Raw genomic sequence first — 15,841 nt, 5'->3', positions numbered from 1 at the left:
AAATGAATTCGTAAAAATAAAAGTAATTTTTTGTTAAATAATTTTATTTTGTGTATATATTCTAAATATTTCACTAGGATTTCGATAGTAAGGTGTTTAGCAGGTTTCAAATGCCAAATAACTCTTACATCGCAAAATTTCATAAAAACGTTATATATTTTGACAGAAAACTACTATCAAAAGTGTTTTGCCCAAATTATTTTTGAAACTGAAAAACGAAATATTAAATTTAGTTCAATTGAATTATAGTCCTGTTAAATAAGTATCAAATTACATTTATTTACCTAAATTCAATGGTTTATATAGGGGATATATTTAGAACATCCAAACAAAAGGATATTTTACTAAATAAGCAATTTTAAAACAAATTTCGATTACATTATTCCATTTGGACCATTGATATTGTTTTCAATAAAATTTCAAATATTCGTCACATTCGATGTGCCGCCTATTAATACAACCCTGCCTGGTTTTTCGGCGGACTACCTCTTAAAATCATGGCCCCAGGGATAGGGTGGATTACAGTGGACAATCAAAGTTTTACATAGGAATATATAGGTAAAATCTTCTTTAAAAACTTAGAACATTGGACGATTTTACATATTTTTAAGAAAATCTTAACTTAAGAATACCAAAGCCATGATTTGTCTTATTTATATAAAACCTTATTATATTTTCAACAGTAAAAGTAAAAAGTACTGTAATTTATTCATTGAAAAAAATGATATTCTGTCAAAGTGGGAAAGGGTATGAAAATGAAATCCTTCTACGGTGTGACAAATATCAGAAGTGCGGTAAAACTCGAAAGTTTATCGTGAAATTATTAGGGTCTGATACAAATTTAAAAGCATAATTAAATCATACAAATGAATATCAATTCATTAATATACCGGTATATGTTTTATTTTGATGTATTTAGAACCTGAGTTTCGTGATCAAAATTCCACACCGACTTCATTTTCACTGGATAAGGGTCTAAATTCAACACTTTTGGTCTCAAAATTCAGTGTTGAAAAAGACCCTGTGCTTAATTTTCATCAAGGTGAAACTTACAAGTCAACATGTGGGAAATGATTACAAAGCAGGAGTTATATGCAGTGCCACGTGTTTGCAAAGTAGTTTTTAGATCTATGCTGAAACAAAAGGTTTAAGGTTGGACTTAGTATTGCTGCATTTAATGATCTAAATATAATTTTCGAAATAAAAATTTCCCTCATAAGTACTTGTTCCTTAAATAAGACATTACGTGTCAATTGATTTTCTTACATAACTAAATAATGTCATTAAATTTAACCACATTGTCTAATTACCTGAATAATCGATAGGATCAAAAAAATAAAAAAATCTGTTAAGACAAATAAATCTTGATAATATCCCCATGTTTTGTACTCGTTAATATGTTTAAAGCTGTAACTAACGAGATCAGCTCCATAACTATAAAATCGGATACTTTCTTCTGTTTCCGCAAATTAAATTAAACCCTGAGGCATCCGTGACTTTCATAATAATAATACTACTTAAGTACATTGTACTACTTTTTTCTTCCTTTGGAAAATGTTCATTGAGAGGAAAAGTAGTAAAAACAAAGTTAACGATACAAGAACAATCGGGCTCAGAAAGAGGGACTAAGATATAGACTGAGTATTTTACAAAATAAATATTGCACAATCTGGCCCATTAGCAGGGGTAGGTCAACACCAGAATGAGAATTCCAAACATTGAAAAACTTTGATAAGGTACAGTATGCATGTATCTTAAGTTGAACTTTTCATAATTTTATATTTTTATATTTTTTATACATGTACCTGTATGTAAACATAAACAGGACACGTGTGTGGCAACGCACTTTGAAAAAATTACGCACTTTGAAAAATTTTTTCAAAGTGCGTTAAATTGGGACAAAATCAACGCACTTTGAAAAAAATTTTCAAAGTGCGTTAGATTTGGGACATACTCAACACACTTTGAAAATTTTTTTCAAAGTGCGTTATGAGTGTACATAAACATTTTTACCATGGGGACATTTAACGCACTTTGAAAAAATATATTTAAGATAAAAAGTTCTAGACTTAGATTTTATTAATTGAGAGAATCAATTTGTAATAGTTATATCTTTCGAAACTTTTTAATTTACATGTACTCATTTAACCTCATTGAGAACAAGGAAAAGACGAGTAGAAGGACTGTTACAACGCACTTTGAAAAATTACGCACTTTGAAAAAAATTTTCAAAGTGCGTTAAAAGTCTACATCAATATGTTTTACCATGGAAACACTTAACGCACTTTGAAAAAAATAATTTTTTTTCAAAGTGCGTTAATATGGACCATATTAACGCACTTTGAAAAAAAAATGTAAAGATTGATCAATATTCCTTCAAATAATCGGTATGATAAATAGATTCTGGTTTGATAACTTTTTTATGATAAAGTCACAGTAGGACCTGAGATATTGACGTTTTAAATATTTAAGGTTTTGATAAAATAAAAGGGAAAATTTTTCAACGTCATACCAGTTAGGTAATACATAATTATAGGAATGCTTTGAGTATAGCATAGACATCGAGACTGGGCGATGGGAGGCTAAGCCCCCCACTTAATTTGGAAAGATATATACATCGTATAAGCATTGAAAATGCAGCGTACTCTTTTTAGGTTTATTGCTCCCCTCCCCCGTTTGTTACCGACACCTATGTATTGGAAAGATAAAGATTTGGACTGAGGGCTCTTATACCCGTCTCCTCCTCTTTTCGACGGGAGTAAATCAATTCATATTTGAGGTTAGGGTTAGGCTTCGTTTTTTGAAAGATAAATAAGTAAAATAACAAATAAAAATCTTTCCATGACTAAAATATGATTATTTTTTCAAAGTGCGTTATGTGTCTCCATGGTAAAATATATTGATGTAGAATCTTAACACACTTTGAAAAAATTTTTCAAAGTGCGTGGAGTTGGTCCCAAATTTAACGCACTTTGAAAAAATTTTTCAAAGTGCGTTGATATTGTCCCAATTTTAACGCACTTTGAAAAAATTTTTCAAAGTGCGTAATTTTTTCAAAGTGCGTTGCCACAAAGGGCTCTCACAGACTCCGAGGCTCAGTCCAACTCTTTTTTCTTATACATTGTACATAGCCGTTGGTAGCAAATTGAAAGTTGACCCCCTCCAAAGGTAAGCCCCAATTTTCAATTCCTATATTACGTATATTTTTGTAAAATATTTGTGTGCCTAAGCCCCCCTCCCGGTACCGATGCCTATGCTACGCCCAAATAGACCTATATGTATTTACATAACTGGTATGGCGTTGAAAACTTTCAATAAATTTTTTAAAATGCATGTAAAAAAAATTTAAGTAGAGTAAAACATTTAAGAGAGTAAGAATTTTCAAAGTATGGAAAAATCAAAATCGCTCACTTTCATATCCTGAAGTGACCTCATCACCGAAGAGTTATCCTCAAACAGGTTCAATTATCCATCATACATAAGATTTGCAAGAATATTAACCAACTCATACACATTTTTTCAAAGTGCGTTAATATGGTCGATATAAACGCGCTTTAAAAAGATATTTTATTTTTTCAAAGTGCGTTGATTTGGTCCCAAATTTAACGCACTTTGAAAAATTTTTTCAAAGTGCTTAATTTTTCAAAGTGCGTTGTAACACACGTGCCTTTTACATTATGAAGAATTTTATGTTCTGTATCTTGTTTGTTAATCAACAAATGGTGTTAATATCTAGATGATGCCATAGTTAAGAATAGTAAACATTAAAATTGGTTTTAAAAATTTATTTGAAACTGTGTCCATGTCGCTTTAGGGTCATAGATACCCAAATGCTACTACCAACATGTAATTATTATATTATCGTGTTATTACAAAAAAAATCCCATCCTGGAATATGACCATGCATGTTTCTAGATCTTGACATATTTTAGGTCATTAGATACCACATTAAGAATTCCTTTCAGTGAACAGTCCGAGCGATATAGCTAAGGCACAATCTTGTGAATGTAAAACATGAAGACATCCCAGAGTCCAGTAATTTCAAAAAACAGGTAATTGTACGTGTCGATATGAAAAATGGAATGGGATTTTTAAAATTCTTGAAAGTTTGTTGTGAAATTATTAGGGTCGGATACAAATTTAAAAGCAAGATTAAGTCATAGTTGTCAATATCAATTCATTAAGATATGTTTTTATGTTGATGTATTTCGAACATGAGTTTCATGATCAAAATTCCACACCGAATTCATTTTCACTGGACAAGCGTCTAAATTCAACACCTTTGGTCACAGAATTCAGCGTTGAAAAAGACCCTTTAATTAATTTTCATTCAAGGTTAAACTAAGTCTGTAAGTCTTACAAGTCAGCATGAGGGAAATTGTGAGAATGTAGGTGTTACATGCAATGCCACGTGTTTACAAAGAACTTGTGATCTATGCTGAAACAAAAGGTTTGAGGTGGGATTCAGTATTGCTGCATTTAAGGACAGATGATACAAACAAACTTTTTTTTCAAAATTCTTGGAATAACAACATCAGTTATATTTATTTGAGTAAAATGAATAAGTTTAACAGCAAAAAATTTATAAATTTTTCATTGTAATCTTCATAGTAATAGGAGTTTCAATGACAGAAATTGTATAGATTTCGACATTGCATTATCCTTAATAAGGATGATTGCAGAAAGGTTCGATTTTGAACATCCTAGAAAGTTTACAAATTCTCAATATTTTAGAAATGTATTAGCACATCATTTAAAATACGACCAAAATAGGTCAAAAAGATATACCAATCTAGGTATCGATACTTTTGTTTCTATCATCTGTCCTAAATGATCTAAATATAATTTTCGAAATAAAATTTTCCTTCGTACAAGTTCTTGTTCATAATTTTCGAAATAAAATTTTCCTTCATACAAGTTCTTGTTCATAATTTTCGAAATAAAATTTTCCTTCATACAAGTACCTGTTCCTTAAGTAAGACATCACATGCCAATTGATTTTCTTACATAACTTAATACTGTCATTCAAATAAACCACATTGTCTAATTACCTGAATAATCGATAGGAACAAAATATGTTCATTGAGAGGTTCGATGACCCCCCCCCCCCCCACACACACACACACCATTTGTTGCAGTATAGTGAATGAGTCAGAAGCAGAGCAAACACGGGCCTCTAAAACATCAGAGGTGGGATCAGGTGCCATGGAGGAGTGAACATCTCCTGTCGACACTCGTGCTTCTATTTGTGATCAGGAAATATAATAAAAAAGTCGTTGAAAATTCAATACATGTAATGAAAAAGTAGTATTCGTATTGCAATGATTAGTAATAAAAACACAAATCAAAGAAGACCCAAATGCAGGGCTGAATGTAATAACATGTCCTCCCTCAAAGAAGACTACTCCGAAGGGTATAGTTTGAAAAGACCGCATTCAAAGTTTCTGTTAGTTTGGATGTAGAACGACTGTTTGATAAATCGGTAGAAAAGCTGTAATTTAGAGAAAGGAAAATTGGCTTGCACCAGTGACAAGAACCCCGGGGAATTGAGGCGAGATATTGGCAATGCATGGGAGCTGTAGATCTGAATGAATTGTTGAATTAAATTACGAAAAGTAGTAAAATCTAAGTTAACAATACAAGAACAATGGGAGTAAGAAAGCGGGATTAAAATATAAAGTATGCAAAATATTGCACACTAGAATAAGAATTCCTAGCATGGAAAAAAATTGACAAGTATCTGAAGTTGAGATTTTCATAAACAAAATTTACAATTTGAAAACATACACAAAATTGTCCTTAACTGCTGCCTGTCATCAAAAAAAGAAACCTACTAATAAAAACGCACAGGAAGGTTGAGTGATCATATTGCCGCAAGTTTCATAATTCTCTCCCTTTCAGGATGTTACTGCTCAAAATGAGGTTTCAAAAGTAGTATGCAAATACGATGGAACTTCATGAGAATTGTATGTTATAAATGTTTGGAGCATTTTTGTTAAAAACCTACAAAGATATAGAGAAATTAAAGCTATTTAAGGAAGGGAAATTTCAGTAATTGTAACCCTGTTTTCTGAGCTCGTGACCATGATAAATGACACAACTTAATGTCAGAGGTAGTATTAGCTAAAGGTTAAAAAGGTATAAATTCCTGTCAACTTGTGCGCAGCAACAAATGAATTCAAAGTCTGTAAAATGATACGAGAAGTATGGCCCTGCATGGTAACATTTACAACTTCCAGATTTCTATAATTTATGATACGATATGACGTTAACATATCTTAAGGTCATGGGCATGTACACTGATTTACTAAAGTTTGAAGGTTAAAAAATTAAAGGATAGACACCAGTTCACAATGTTACTGTCCTTCGACTTGTGACCTTGAATCAAAACCTTGACAAACCTTATAAGGTCATAGATACCAACATGCTAGTACCAACATGTAATACAGTTATTATATAAAGATTCACATGTAATGAACCTTACACGTTTTACCATTTCGATGCTTAGAATATGACCATGCATGATTCACGTTTTTGACATATCTTTAGGTCACTGGATACCACATTAAGATTTTTTTTTCAGTGAACAGTCCGAGCGATATAACTAAGGTACAATATTGTGAATGTAAGACATGAAGTCATCCCAGAGTCCAGTAATTTCAAAAACAAGAAATGGTACGTGTTGCTATGAAATATGGAATGGGATTATTAAAATTCCTGAAAGTTTGTCGTTCAATTTTTAGGGTCTGATACAACTTTAAAACTATGACTAAATCATAGAGCCTGAGTTTAATGATCAAAATTCCACACCGACTTCATTTTCACTGGATAAGGGTCTAAATTCAACACCTTTGGTCTCAAAATTCAGTGTTGAAAAAGACCCTCTGGTTAATTTTCATCCAAGGTGAAACTCACAAGTCAACATGTGGGAAATGATTACAAAGCAGGAGCTATATGCAGTGCCACGTGTTTGCAAAGTACTTTTGATCTATGCTGAAACAAAAGGTTTAAGGTTGGACTTAGTATTGCTGCATTTGGTGATCTAAATATAATTTTCGAAATAAAAATTTCCCTCATATAAGGACTTGTTCCTTAAATAAGACATCACGTGTCAATTGATTTTCTTACATAACTAAATAATGTCATTAAATTTTACCACATTGTCTAATTACCTGAATAATCGATAGGATCAAAAAAATAAAAAATCTGTTAATTCAAATAAATCATGATAATATCCCCATTTTTTGTACTCGTTAATATGTTAAAAGCTGTAACTAACGAGATCAGCTCCAGTATCCTTAAAATCAGATACCGGTACTTTCTTCTGTTTCCGCTAATTAAATTAAACCCTGATGATCGAGGCATCCGTGACTTTCATAATAAGATAGCTCAATACCTCTTTTTAAGTACATTGTACTACTTTTTTTTCCTTTGGAAAATGTTCATTGAGAGGAAAAGTCCGAGCGATATACATGTAGCTAAGGCACAATACTGTGAATGTAAGACATGAAGACATCCCAGAGTTCAGTAATTTCAAAAACAAGTAATAGTACGTGTTGCTTTGAAATATGGAATGGGATTTTTAAAATTCTTGAAAGTTTGTTGTGAAATTATTAGGGTCGGATACAAATTTCAAAGTATGATGAAATCATAGTTGTGAATATCAATTCATTAAGATATGTTTTTATGTTGATTTATTTCGAACATGAGTTTCATGATCAAAATTCCACACCGAATTCATTTTCACTGGACAAGCGTCTAAATTCAACACCTTTGGTCACAGAATTCAGCGTTGAAAAAGACCCTCTAATTAATTTTCATTCAAGGTTAAACTAAGTCTGTAAGTCTTACAAGTCAGCATGAGGGAAATTGTGAGAATGTAGGTGTTACATGCAATGCCACGTGTTTACAAAGTACTTGTGATCTATGCTGAAACAAAAGGTTTGAGGTGGGATTCAGTATTGCTGCATTTAAGGACAGATGATACAAACAAACTTTTTTTTCAAAATTCTTGGAATAACAACATCAGTTATATTTATTTGAGTAAAATGAATAAGTTTAACAGCAAAATATTTATAAATTTTTCATTGTAATCTTCACAGTAATAGGAGTTTCAATGACAGAAATTGTATAGATTTCGACATTGCATTATCCTTAATAAGGATGATTGCAGAAAGGTTCGATTTTGAACATCCTAGAAAGTTTACAAATTCTCAATATTTTAGAAATGTATTAGCACATCATTTAAAATACGACCAAAATAGGTCAAAAAGATATACCAATCTAGGTATCGATACTTTTGTTTCTATCATCTGTCCTAAATGATCTAAATATAATTTTCGAAATAAAATTTTCCTTCGTACAAGTTCTTGTTCATAATTTTCGAAATAAAATTTTCCTTCATACAAGCTGTTGTTCATTATTTTCGAAATAAAATTTTCCTTCATACAAGTTGTTGTTCATAATTTTCGAAATAAAATTTTCCTTCATACAAGTTGTTGTTCATAATTTTCGAAATAAAATTTTCCTTCATACAAGTTGTTGGTCATAATTTTCGAAATAAAATTTTCCTTCATACAAGTTGTTGTTCATAATTTTCGAAATAAAATTTTCCTTCATATAAGGACTTGTTCCTTAAGTAAGACATCACGTGCCAATTGATTTTCTTACATAACTTAATACTGTCATTCAAATAAACCACATTGTCTAATTACCTGAATAATCCATAGGATCAAAATACTCAAAAATCTTTTAATACAAATGAATCTTAAATGATATCTCATTTTTTATACTCGTTAATATGTTAAAAGCTGTAACGAACGATTTCAGCACCAGTAACCTTAACATCGGATACTTTCATCTATTTTCGCAAATTAAATTGAACCCTGTAGCATCCGTGACGTTCATAATTAGATAGCTATATAAAACACTTCAGCAAATCTGAAATCTTTTGATTTTTTAGAGACCTATTCTCTTTGACTCTGTATTTCGACAAAAGGTTTGACTAAATTTTTTTTTTACAATCCAGGCACGTAGCATTGGGGATGCCTTCCCCTTTTTTGAAGTATTACTTTTTCCTATTGAAAATGTTCTTTGAGATGTTCGATGCCCCCCCCCCCCCCCCCCCCACACACACACCCCATTTCGTTGCAGTATAGTGAATGACATATATGGAGATTACGCACAATATTCAAGTTCAAAAACTATTAAGCATTATAAGTCAGAAGCAGAGCAAACAGGGACGTCTAAAACATCAAAAGTGGGATCAGGTGCCATGGAGGAGTGAACATCCCCTGCCGACACTCGTGCTCCTATTTGTGATCAGGAAATATAATGAAAAGAAAATTGTTGAAAATTCAATTACATGTAATGAAAAAGTACTATTCGTATTGCAATGATTAGTAATAAAAACACAGAGCAAAGAAGACCCAAATACAGGGCTAAATGTAATAACATGTCCTCCCTCAAAGAAGACTACTCCGAAGGGTATAGTATGAAAAGACCGCATTCACAGTTTCCGTTAGTTTGGATGGAGAACGACTGTTTGATAAATCGGTAGAAAAGCTGTAATTTAGAGAAAGGAAAATAGGCTTGCATCAGTGACAAGAATCACGGGGAATTGCGGCGAAATACTGGCATTGCATGGGAGCTGTAGATCTGAATGAATTGTTGAATTAATTTACGAAAAGTAGTAAAAACTAAGTTAACAATACAAGAACAATGGGAGTCAGAAAGCGGGATTAAAATAATAGAGTATGCAAAATATTGTACAATCTGCCCCCCTCCCCCACTGCATCATAATTAAATTGTAACTTGGTACACAGGGGAAAAAATGGGTAGGTCAACCACACTAGAATAAGAATTCCTAACATGGAAAAAAAATTGACAAGCATCTTTAGTTGAGGAAAACATACACAAAATTCCCTTAACTGCTGTCTGTCATCAAAAAAAAGGGGGGGGGGGGGGCAAAACCTACAAAAAAAAACAAACTTAAAAAAAACGTACAGGAAGGTTGAGTGATTATATTGCCGCCAGTTTCGCAATTCTCTTCCTTTCAGGATGTTTCTGCTCAAAATGAGGTTTCAAAAGTAGTATGCAAATATGATGGAACTTCATGAAAATTATATGTTGTAAATGTTTGGAGCATTTTTGTTAAAAACCTACAAAGAAATAGTGAAATTAATATTTATGGAAGGGAAATTTCAGTAACTGCAACCCTGTTTTCTGACCTCGTGACCATGATAAATGAAACAACTTAATGTCAGGGTAGTAAACTTTTTTTATTGTATCAGTAATACGGTTATTTATTTATTTATTTATTTATTTTTATTTCACAAGTGCATGTACAATAAAGTGCAATAACAAATCAGCAATTATTTCATAACAGCATATACAGTGCAACAAGGATAAATCTTATGATTGCTGATTGAGAGGAAAGAAGAGAAAAGAGAGAAAGGGATAGAAAGGGAAGAGAAGGTGCTTATTAACAAATGAGAAAAAAAAACAACCTTGTCTGAATAAACATTTACAATGTATTTGAACACTGTTGTGATTCTAAAAATCAAGCAAAATAGTCAGAGCCTTCTAAGTATGAAAAGCCAAATTTCCCAATCTTTATAAAAATTTTCAAGATTACAGATTTTGGTAGCTATGTACTTCAAAGTTGAAAGATGGTTTTCATAGGGGTAGTAAACTTAGGTAAAGGTTAAAAAGTTATAAATTCCTGTCAACTTGTGCGCAGTAACAAATGAATTCAAAGTCTGTAAAATGATACGAGAAGTATGGCCCTGCATTGAAACATTTACAATTTACAATAATGTGAATGTAAGACATGAAGTCATCCCAGAGTCCCGTAATTTCAAAAACAAGTAATGGTACGTGTTGCTATGAAATATGGAATGGGATTATTAAAATTCTTGAAAGTTTGTCGTTAAATTTTAGGGTCTGAAACAAATTTAAAAGTATGATTAAATCATAGTTGTGAATATCAATTTATTAATGTATGTTTTTATTTTGATGTATTTAGAACCTAAGTTTCATGATCAAAATTCCACACCGACTTCATTTTCACTGGATAAGGGTCTAAATTCAGCACTCTGGTCTCAAAATTCAGTGTTGAAAAAGACCTTTTTTTATCCAAGGTGTGGGAAATGATTACAAAGCAATAGTTATATGCAGTGCCATGTGTTTGCAAAGTACTTTTGATCTATGCTGAAAAAAAAGGTTTAAGGTTGGACTTAGTATTGCTGCATTTAATGATCTAAATATAATTTTCGAAATAAAAATTTCCCTCATATAAGTACTTGTTCCTTAAATAAGACATCACGTGTCAATTGATTTTCTTACATAACTAAATAATGACATTAGATCACTAGAATTACATAAACCACATTGTCTAATTATCTGAATAATCGACAGGATCAAAAAAATAAAAAATCTGTTAAGACAAATAAATTTTGATAATATCCCTATTTTTTATACTCGTTAATATGTTAAAAGCTGTAACTAACGAGATCAGCTCCAGTAATTATAAAATCGGATACCCTTTCTTCTGTTTCCACTAATTAAATTAAACCCTGATAGCTAAATACCTCTTTTTAAGTACATTATACTACTTTTTTTCGTTTGGAAAATGTTCATTGAGAGGAAAAGTAATAAAAACAAAGTTAACAATCGGGCTTAGAAAGAGGGACTAAAATATAGACTGAGTATTTTACACAAATAAATATTGCACAATATTGCACAATATGGCCCCCTTCCAGGGACAGGGGTAGGTCAACAACTTTAGAATAAAAATTCCAAACATGGAAAAACTTTGATAAGGTACAGTATATATGTATCTTAAGTTACACTTTTCATAAACAAAGTAATTTAAAAACATACGAAAATGCCCTTAACTGCTCCCTGTCATCAAAACGGAAGGACAAAACCTACAAAACCTACAAAAAAAATATACAAAAAAAAAACTGCCGTTGTGGAAGGAGTGAATGGCCTCTAATTCATCCGCTGATGCTTCAGTTATTTGCAATTATCTCCCCTTAGAAAAGGACGTGGCCTTTATTTGAGCAAACTTAAAAACCCCTTTACCCAAGGATACTCTGTGCCAAGATTGGTTGAAATTGACCTAGTGGTTCTAGAGAAGAAGATGAAGTTCTGAAAAATTAAGGACGACGACAACAACAACGACACTTGAGCCTTCGGCGCAGGAGAGCTAAAATTGTGGTTATGACCATAGTTTTGTTTTCAATTAATGTTACAACAATTTTAGATTTTTTTGGCAAGGAGATACATATACGTTACTCTACTGCTGAACTATGTCAGAGTTTATACCTATTTGCCATTATTTAATGGTATTCACATATGTGGTACTTTTTTGCTGAATATTGAGTTGATCTTGTCTCAATGTCATGATTAGGGGACTGCATGAACTTTTATAGGGATGACAGATTGAAACGTGTTCGGAAATACATTGTTACTTGTATGCATTATGATCCAAAATCACATTCAAAGGCAGCATTTATTTGAAAAATGAACTTAAGCAAGAGTTAGTTGTGATCACTCGATAAAAATCTTTATTTAATCCCCTGTAAGGTAACTTGACTCAGTAACGTGACATTTTGCTATCCATTTTCCTCCCTCCGTGCGTAGGCCGTAAACTTTTAACATTTACTTCCTTGCAACTACTCGATCAATTTCTATTGCGTCCAGATAATATACCGATCAGTGTAGAAAAGTGGAGATTACGCATTCTGAGAGAATTTAGTACTTTCTAGTTCTGGGGGAACTTAATTCTTTTCAGATAGCATTCTGAAGAGACTTTATCCTTTCCAGTAAATATTCTGAGAAACCTTTATTATAATCTTTCCGTTTCAAATAAGTTTATTTTTAAAATTGAGAAAGTTTGCACTAATCCGGCCATCAAACCTTTCTACCGCAATTTTTTATTTTAAAAAAACTTAAAATAATGCTCATGGGCTACGTGCAGTCTTGATTTTTTTCCCCCAGCAAAATGCATAGAAGTACCGTTGTCAGGGCCTTTAAAGGTATTCACTGAAACTTGTTCTATGTCATGAACATGTATATACATGTTGTAAGCCTTTACAAAAAACACGAACAAATTAAAACAGAAAATTTGATTTGATTCAATTTCTGTCGGAAAAAGTACGAACAAATTAAAAATGAAAATTTTGATTTATTTCGATTTCTGTCCGTTGTCATGACAAGATACGGAAATTCGACCCGTTTTCATCAAGCCGTAGACCAGTGGTAATCGGTGGTTTGAGCGATACCCCAACATTGGGCAAGTAGTTCTTAGAATACCAGTCACATTACGTATCCAGCGATTGGGGTATACATGTACAATGGACAACCGAGGCGCGTTTTGTTCTGTTTTTTTATATGAAAAGTGCCCGTGCCACTCGCCTTACCCTGCTGTTGTACATGCGAAATGTTGCACATGCGAAAAATGAAGCGCTTATTAAAGCCCTGTGATGCATCACTAATCACAGACTGATGTTTGAGCAGTAATCGGTCGTTTTTTATTTCATCGCTCATACATTGGTGAACATCGTTTCAACATTGGTTGTACATCGGCCGACTGTTTGCCAATATTTGATCGACCATCGACCGATGATCGACGATGTCTGTTGCCCACCACTCATCCCCGATGACCTCAGATTCAACGGACACTGGACGATGGTCGGTCATACATCGGCCGATCCTTGAAAAGTATGTAAATGAAGGGTTGCCGACGAGGAGCGGTGTGGGACATCGGTGAAGACATCCGTAATTTTTATCTACAAGTTATTTTCTCCCGATAATCCCAACGATGCGCCCGATGGCCACAGCCATCGTCCGATTATTATGGGTGTCAGACCGGCAACCAGGCCGTATTTATCGGAAAAAAACGCTTCGGTTGCCCATCGTATACCCCATCACTGGATAATGTGACTGATACTTGAAGCATTCCTTAATCATGCCATCAAGAGAGAGGAGAGCGGGGGGATGTCAGCGCCGACCAGTCATAAAATACATAATGTATTTTATCCTCTCATTTCATATGATGTTCATTCTTTGTTGGTCAGACAAGAGAGATTCAGTTCCTTTTCCCCTTTTCCTCAAAAACTGTTTTCAAAGTGAAAAAAATTGAAAATGGGGACTGTATAGCTTTTATGCGAACGTTAAATGACGCGGAAGATTCCGATCGACAACTGCTTAAGAGCTATCTCACAGTAAAAGACCCCCACCAAACCCCCTTTCTTTTGGTTCATATTTCTGTACGATGATAAGAATTCCTTTGCCTATACAAAAAAGTATTTTGAAACGATTATTTAGACAGATAGTGGCGTACTTTTTATTTATGAGTAAATTGCGTGGAACCTGCAGAACACCAGTCACCTTAGTAAATTAATATCAGTAACATTGTATAAAACTATTTAATATACATGACTTTGTACATAAATAATTCCAAATTGAACTGACAACGATGAGATAACTTAAGCCCCACCTCTTTCGCGTTCGAAAAGCTATCATTGGATTCTTGCTTCACTCGTTAACCATGTTAACACTCTCCCGAATTTCTATCCAATGTATACCGGGTTATTTCAACAGTGACTGAAAGGCTGTGTAAATTTCAGACGCTAAGTAACGCATCGCGCCTTCTTTCTGAAAGTCCAAGGATTTCAGACAATTGTACTAAAAGAGCCAAATGCGAATTATAAGGATACTATTATCTTATAGTATCATCTAAAGTAAAACATTTTTACAGAATTGCCTGATAAACAAAAATTATTCTGGATTCTAAATTGTGAAGAATTAGATATACTAAACTCTCTTGGAAGGTTTTTACAAAAAGCATTACCATAAGTTTTAGGAATGTAAAAAGTATGATACTTTGAAGTATATGATTTAGTAATGTATGCATTATATGATGCACTGTATATATATACCTATAAAACAATTTTCATGTACATTTAAAATATTTTGGGTATTCCCCTACTTGTGTGTCTTTTCTTTCAAGCAAGCAACCCTTTCATTCTTATGTATATGTATATTGTATTTCATGTGTATGATCATAACCATTACATACATTGTAACAATGTACTTTCTTTTTGCCCCACGAGGGCCCTTAATTGGTCAATAAACGAATTGAATTGAATATTGAAATATACTTCTTTACAGAAAAGTTTACTCAATACTAGTGTTGCAAAAATTGAGTTCAACGTTACTTTTATGAATATTAATAATATTAATTGGCAGACTGATGTAGATTCATGCAGAAATGGGACATAAGTTGCAGACAGGGGCATCAATATTATTTGTAATAATTAAAACAAACTTGACTCTATTGTCTATTCTTTAAACCCCTCGGCGAAATCTGCAAATAAAATGACCCACCATATACTAGTATACGCCAACGACAACCAGATATATACATCATCGTTGAACCTAGTCATGCAAGTGATAATTGATCCGATATGTCCTAAAGACTCATGTTGTGTATCGGACATTCGTAGATAGATGAGTTCCAACCTTCTCATACTGAATGAAGATAAAACCGAACTTATTGTTTTTGCACCGACACAGACTTACAAATATAAAGAGTTTTGAGTTAGTATTTGGTGATTGTGTCGTTAGTAATCAAATGCATTTTTCATCAAAAATTAAGGCAAATTCTTTGATAATGCCTTATGGAAAAGAAATCCATCTCAATCTCACGTTCAGCATATACAGTATGTACAATGTTATAATTGGCCGTATCCGTTCGTTTATTAGTGACGAAATACGTAAAGCTCTAGTTACATGTACATGTACATCTAACACAGGTACTTGTGGACAGGAC

Source organism: Saccostrea cucullata, unplaced genomic scaffold (assembly GCF_032062105.1).
Source record: "Saccostrea cucullata isolate Sc308-1 unplaced genomic scaffold, CSIRO_AGI_Scuc_v1 ctg31, whole genome shotgun sequence".
NCBI lineage: Eukaryota > Metazoa > Mollusca > Bivalvia > Ostreida > Ostreidae > Saccostrea > Saccostrea cuccullata.
The sequence above is the reverse complement of the archived record's forward strand: the minus strand, read 5'-3'. Positions refer to the sequence as shown.